A 6,864-nucleotide genomic window follows, 5' to 3' on the forward strand; every position below is an offset into this window, starting at 1 on the left:
TACTTCCAATGATAGTCCAAGATAATACAGGATTTAGAAGGAATCATGCTACCAGGGCTCAACAACATAATTATGTGTTTAACAGAGTCAGGTAATCCGGAAGTTGGTTGGTTTCATGAATGCGTATGTTTTTTTTGTTTTTTTTTCATCAGTGCAGCATGAAGAAATGAGTTGTAAATAACTTATGAAATACACTGTCTATTAAAAATATTTGCCTTATGAAAAATGTGCTCATCAACATCGGTCATTCTGAAACCATAGAGCACCTGGTGTCAGATAGCTTTTGGAGCAAGCGCACAATTAACTGACAAAGACGGCTAGGAGAGGCACATTATTTTTTGGCATGATAGCTTTCTTGGATCGTTCCAGGTAAACCACCAACAGGCACCTCCTACTACCGCGTAAGGTTCTTGCTGTCCTTAAAATACATTAGAATTTCGGTGGCAGAAAAAAAAAAAAAAAAAAAAAACATAAAAAACGGGGGGTTATGTTAGTACCAGCATTAATGTCTGTTCGGTGCTGGTGGTAAAGATAGTGGCTATGACCGTGCACTTTTCCCAGAGTTTAAAGTCTTTGACGATAAATATTTATAATTAGTGTAAAGAAGCCTGTGCCAGCGTTGTTCATCTATTTCCTCGTATCCTACCATCGTCATGCTGTGATCTATATTCTGTTCTACCTTTGGTCGACAACTTTGTTTTGAGTGATTATAAGAACGTACGCTTCTCAAATTTATTTTCAGTAACCAGACTTCCTCCAGATACGCGTGAGAACTGGATGACTGTACGCTACTTGTACTATCATTTCATGAATTAAAAAAAATACCAAAGTGCACTTACTTTACTTCTTTGTATTATAGAAGTATAATGATATATACAAATGGAAGTGTATTTAGATGTTTATTGCATATATTTTAGTAAATAAGCTTGTTCTTTTACTGTACGTAATTATCAGTCAGCCCACGCCCCCCCCCCCTTCCTAATCCTGATCTGGGCTTCTCTGCTCTTGTGGCATACGTTCACTCTGCTCAGACAACAGATTATAACCAAACCATACTTAACATGACAATTTATCTTGACGGAAATGGTTGCGTATGGCACAAAAAGAAATCTGTCTGCACCAGTCTGTAGGTTGGATCCGCTTCTCGCTTAATTTTGCAGACTCCGAATGAAATAAAAAACCTCGCTTCCTGGTCGCTTTTCGAATCAAGATTCTAAAGATGGTGGTGACGAAGAAAGCGGTGAGGAAGAGTACCGTAGGGGCTATTTTCTCAGCACGTATCAGTTCCTGGAACCCGAAAGACAGGCAGAAGAAGGTTAACACGAAAATTACTCGAGTAGCCGTGAAAACAGAAATTAACTAACACAGCCGACTCATTCTCGGCTGATTAATTTGAGTCCATGGTACTATAAAAGGGGAAATACAGTTCCACGAACAGCCTCAATGCTCTGTTCCAAAAATCACGGACTAAATTGCTGAGCTTTTAACCTTTCTGCTCGAGGAAATGATTTCTGTTTATTCTTGTTACCACCGGATTATTTGATTCAGGTGAGGGGAGACTTTTATAACCGTAGGGGTAAGATGTAATGTGAGTCACAAAAGTATCGGTGCATAGGGGGTCCGATGCCTACCTAAAACATTCGTACATAACCAACGTCTCATTGTCTGTGAACAATGTCTGCTTATATAAACGTAACATTTGCCATATATTTCCAAAAATATATTAATTTTTTAGTTGGCGATATATGACACCTCCCGACATCAGGGCTACCAACGTGTTGTAGGTCGGACACTAATATTTAAGTGACCTTCGTCCTGACGGTCCTGTGGTCCCAAATGTTTCACGCATATTATGCACCGATCGTTTTGCAACCCAAAGTACCCTTGTGTAATCATATTGGTAAGAGAGGGCTTTCCTTAGTAAAATTATTAATCAGGGTGCAGCAGGATGTAAATGAGGAAGACGTCATCGTGGGAAAGGTGAAGAAAATGGAGGTGCAGGAAGACGTGGTACCTGTCCAGCCGTTCCCAGCCATACAGAACAAAATGTACTGGCATATTTCATTCTTCTTACATCCAAACAGTTTTATATTTCTGAAGAGAGGTCTCCCGTACTGAATAAGTCTAACCCCTCCTATATCATAATTATCTTCTAAATCGAATAAAGTCGTCTGGAGATAGAAAGACGTCCAAGACTGAAGAGATTAGGATGAATGAAACCATATGGCGGTAATAAGAATAACGGGGGAAAAAGGCACCATTACAGTGAAGTGATTATTAGAAACAATTTCTAACTTCGTCACTACGAGGGGACTTCCCAAATGGGGAAGAATTTATTGGCCGCAGAGATGGTCGACTATGTAGATGCCACCATGGGAAGATGTCCGGCAACAGTGTCCTGAAAGGGTTAAACAGGTGTTACGATGACTCTCAAAATAACGAAAATATGGCCCATGGACCAAAGCAGTTCCGACATTCTTGTGCTCTCATGCATTAACCCGTTAAATTTGCTGACATCTTTTCCACTTTATTCATACCAAACCTTGTGGGTTTTACTAAGTTCCACATATTCTTCAAGTTGGATTTGCTTTATCCATTATTAATAACAGTTCTCTCCCCTGAACTGAACACCTTTGTTCTGCTATCCTGATCAAGGGTTGGAACATATATCATGATCAGGATGAGGGTAAGGGTAAGGATCCGATTCTTCGTGAGGAGGGTGCACCACTGCACCAGGCCACTGGTTCCTCACTGATGCCGATAGGAGATTCTGCTGCAATACTCAGGATGGTGTTCTACAGCAAAACCTACTTTGTGCATAATGCCATTAACGATTTTAACCCTTTTCAGGAGAAGGTATATTCGTATCTAGGGCTATATATACAAGTATACCTAATTTCATTAAGAGAATACGATCCTGCAAGACGGAGATCACTTGGTGCCGCAATAACAGTGTGGTAAAACTTCATTTCTCCCGCAAATAAAGTAGTACGGCCGTAAGGACTGTCTGACTGCTCATTGCCTGAACAGGAGTGGAGGCCGTGTTCTTTGGTTTTGAATAATGCAAGCACCTAGAGCATGTGTTCTTAAAGTAGTGTCTTGATACCCCAAGGGGGTATCGAAATGGGTTCTTAAGGGTATCCAGGAAGACATTCTGAAAAAAAAAAAATCGTGTATGATAACTATGCATACCTGGAAGCTGTAGCCATTATCTTTTCTCTTTTCAGTGAAAATTGAATGCGAAAGGAGTAATAATACTAAAAGAGGGTAACTGGCTGACTTGGAGTTGAACTTGGGGGTATCGGGGTCGAAAAAGTTTAAGAACCACTGGGGGGAAACACCGATGGTTGCAGCAGATTTACCTTGGTGAACAGCCAGTTCCGGGGTCTCCCACATTAGAATGAGTAAGGGAAAGGGGGACGATGCTAATTTTCCTGGTAAGCTTCCGAGGAACGATGTTCTTCTTTCCTGTCTTCCAGTTACCATTACTAACATGCATCCCATCAGTAGAGTTCTATCTAGAAGCATTCAGTCACATCCAAAAGTTTATCCTTGTTCCCAAGAGGTCTGCAGGAGGGTGAAAACGTGACAGAATGATGAGATACAGTCTATGTGTAGATGGGGAACGCTTGGTCTACGGAAATAAAAAAAAATAAAAAACAAGCAGTGAAATGGTGCACCAATCCTCTCTTCACGTACTTGCGGTTCATGGTGTATTCGGGTGGCTAGGGTGGACACAGAGTAATCTCCTCCCATACAAATAGCCTAAGTGCTGCTGTTCAGAAGCCTGTCTATTGCCTCTCCCACCACATGTTTGTTCCCGAGATCATATCACCCTCCTAGACTAACTTACAAGGGCAGTAGGACAGTGGATGGTAGACTTGTGTGGCAGGGAATGCTCACACACTGGTGGGCCTGATCACCGTACCTCTGGGGTACACTGCTGCTCCCAGATCCCCTACTGGTTTAACGTGGCGTAAAAAGATGTCCTTTTACCTTTGTGCTGCCTAGAGTAGGGATAAAAGTAGTCTTGATGATGGAGAGACTGTGTACTGACAGGGGAAGCTTGACCACTCTCCTCTGTTTTTGCATAAACCCGAGCCACTGGTGGTACCTGAAATTAAGAGAGTAGCAAGCAAAGCATGCATCAGTGAGCGACATTGACATCCTTCTACCACTTCCTTAATCTGCATTCTGTCTTCTCGTTCTTCCTTACACTCTTACCATTTTCAAACTCGGCAGCTCCTCTCCCACCGCCGATATTCAGCAACGCGTAAATTATACTCTCCCCATCCCGTACATGCTTCAGTATTATGTACACTATGTTTTCACTGACTTTAACCACCTCTTCTTATCTTCTTGTATATAACTTCCATTCAGAACGTATTCATATTTATTTACTATTTTATATTCCAGACAATCCTGCCCTTTGTCACTGCACGTCCACTCTCTCTCCCTCACCTTTGCCATGTACTGTACGCTTCCTTCTCTCTCTCTCTCTCTCCACTTCTACCTTCCGAAGTGTCCTTTGACTGACATTACTACTTAGTTAGCCAGTCCTTTCCCAGTCTTATACTGTCCGCGTCACACGCCAGGCCCCATCAACCTCAGTACGAGAGAGAGAGAGAGAGAGAGAGAGAGAGAGAGAGAGAGAGAGAGAGAGAGAGAGAGATTGTCACGTTCATTTTGATGATATCTTTATATTGTTCTCGCTCGCTTTGTTCCCTCCACCACTATCAGGCATTCAGTAGGATGACGGAGCAAAACACCAAAAGCATCATCGGACCTACGTTTATCACTTGGAATCTTTTGGAATACTGTTAGGTATTACTTAAGTGAGGTTTCTTAAATTGCTAACATATTGCTGAAAAAGACAAAAAGCACCAAACTGATCGCTGGTGCGTCTCGGAAATTATTTAAGCTTCAGCGCACCTACGCGTAACATTCGAAAGCTTGTGGAAAAAGAAACAGATGTTACATAGGTGGCTTTTCTCAAAAGTCGCCATCATATTGCTAAAAAAAAAAATAAAGCCAAGAAACGCCAAACTGAGCACGAAACTAAAAAATAAATAAATAAATAAACCATAAGCAGCCCTATGCTTATCGTTCGAAAGCTACACCAGCAACATTAGCATGCGTACTCGCTCGAACACGTTCCACACTTACGACTGTGGAGACCCATAACTTCATCTTTGCTATCTCTAGATGACCTCGTTAAGGTTAGAAAATATCTCACGTACTGACGGAGCTCCAGACTGGCTCCCATTACCTTTTCAGAGCAATGATGTGTTTTTGAATTGTATTCTTTTTCCCATCGAACAATTTCAGGTAATTTAATTCAGGAAAGACCTCATGTTACAGAGAAATACTAAAAACACAAAAATAAACGATTAATTCCTTTACTACGAGGGAGTTTTTCTGAGCTGATTACCACTGGGGATGGCAAGAGTGCACATTATAATGACTGTGGTCTGACGGGTTCATGGAGACTGTTTCTTGCGGAGACATTTCTTAACCCCTTCACTGTGATGGGCCTCTCGTAAGATGAATAAAATCACCTTGTGTTGAAAAGATAACTAATACGTTGTCCTATCAAGAGATTGGTAAGATAACGATTAAAATGAATGACGTTGGTAAATATAGAAATAGGCTTAAAGAACACAACTAACAATGCACTTTAATCCATCACAACCTGACTACTTTCCCTGGCCTGAATGTAATGGCTTGAATGTAGCAGGGTTAAAATACATACGTCAACAGACTGAAGGGGTTAAGAATGGGTGCAAAAACACTATATCCATCCATCCATCCATCAACCAGTCTTTTTTTTTTTTTTCCCATCAGAAGAGTAGGAGCCTGGAGCTAGACTACTTCTTCTCTATATTTAAGGCAAGGATGACCAGTTTCACTCGCCCCTGAGGGACATTATGTAAGCATTAGACCACAGTCTCCTCTCGGGAGTAAATCTCTTCGCCGCTCCATCAGGTTGGAGCGCCTTAGTCCACAGACCATTAAGCGTCATGGTTACCACCCAACAAAGTAACTGTTTCCTGGATTCCAAGAAAACATTTGACTTGCCACCCAGGGCAGAGTCACCTTAAGGCTGCACTACATTGAGTGAGTGGATGATGCTAGAATAACAACATGTGATGGGAAACTGTTAAAACTGTATGAAATCTAGTAGCAGAACGGCCTTGCCTTATGCACATGGGTTCGATTCTGTCAGAGGTGACGAGAAGTTATTTCATCGTGGGATGCTAACTACAACAGAGGTCGATCTACCCATAAAAGGTCTGGACTACGGTAGCCTAACCTCGGGCCCCTTAATCTTGATGACGGAAAGAAGGGATTGGTTGTTATCGCATTTTCATATGTAGAAGTGACGAATACAATGTGACTGTAGATATAAATATGTATCCATATTTCTACAACTATGTAATAAAAGTTATGTCGGAAACGAGCTCAAAAAATATATAGATGACTGCATGTGAAAAAAAAAAATTCTCCATGAACATCTGATAATATAAAACTCTAATGAATAAAGCAATAAAGGAAATAGCCTGAGAAGGAAGTTACAAAATCACCTAGAAATTACGAAGTACAGAGGACATCGGGTACAGGTATTGTTGCATAAGAGGGGCCACAAAACATGGGTACAAATCTCGAGGTACAAAAAAAGTGGCTCAGGGAGTAAGTTACAAACAAAAGATACATAACACACGGTTAGGACATAGGTTATAAGTATGGATGGTAAACGTGGGTTACAAAATATGAGATACAAACTATTGAGTCAAAGTATGGGATACATAATATGGAGTACAAGAAAGAACTACAGAAAATGGGGTAACAACAAAATAGGTTACA

This window comes from Coenobita brevimanus, chromosome 55 (genome assembly GCF_032717465.1).
Source record: "Coenobita brevimanus isolate Jiangsu-jjx chromosome 55, ASM3271746v2, whole genome shotgun sequence".
In the NCBI taxonomy this organism is placed as follows: domain Eukaryota; kingdom Metazoa; phylum Arthropoda; class Malacostraca; order Decapoda; family Coenobitidae; genus Coenobita; species Coenobita brevimanus.